This window comes from Diospyros lotus, chromosome 5 (assembly GCF_014633365.1).
Source record: "Diospyros lotus cultivar Yz01 chromosome 5, ASM1463336v1, whole genome shotgun sequence".
Taxonomy (NCBI): Eukaryota; Viridiplantae; Streptophyta; class Magnoliopsida; order Ericales; family Ebenaceae; genus Diospyros; species Diospyros lotus.
In genome coordinates this window covers 247,589-248,057 of record NC_068342.1, presented here as the reverse complement: position 1 = coordinate 248,057, position 469 = coordinate 247,589, and positions in this window count along the sequence as shown.

The window sequence follows — 469 nt, the reverse complement described above, 5'->3', positions numbered from 1 at the left end:
TTCCTTGTTTATGTTTGTCTAAATAATATATATATATATATATTTTATGATTTTTAGTTATTATATATTTTAATTAAACTTTGAAGGCTTTATATTCACGTCACGTGCATATGAAATTTGCAATCAACTTTTTGTGGATACAGTGAATAATAATCTCTTCGACAGTTTTTTGAGAAATTCAAATAATTTAAAAGAAAATCTAATAATTTCGAAGACGAATGAGTTCTTTCATCTTTAAATTATTGGCAACGATTACCGACGATAATTATTAATAATTAAAGATTTTATATTTTTTTAAATTTTATATCTAACGTGTCGTTATTTTTTTTTTTTTTTTTGATGAAAACGAATAATTTTTAATAACGAACTAAATTGCAATATTGATAGTTGCGAGACAAATTAAAACATAAATATTAATTTTTTTACAAAGCATAAAATTAATTTAGTAAATAAGAAGAGTGTGGTTACT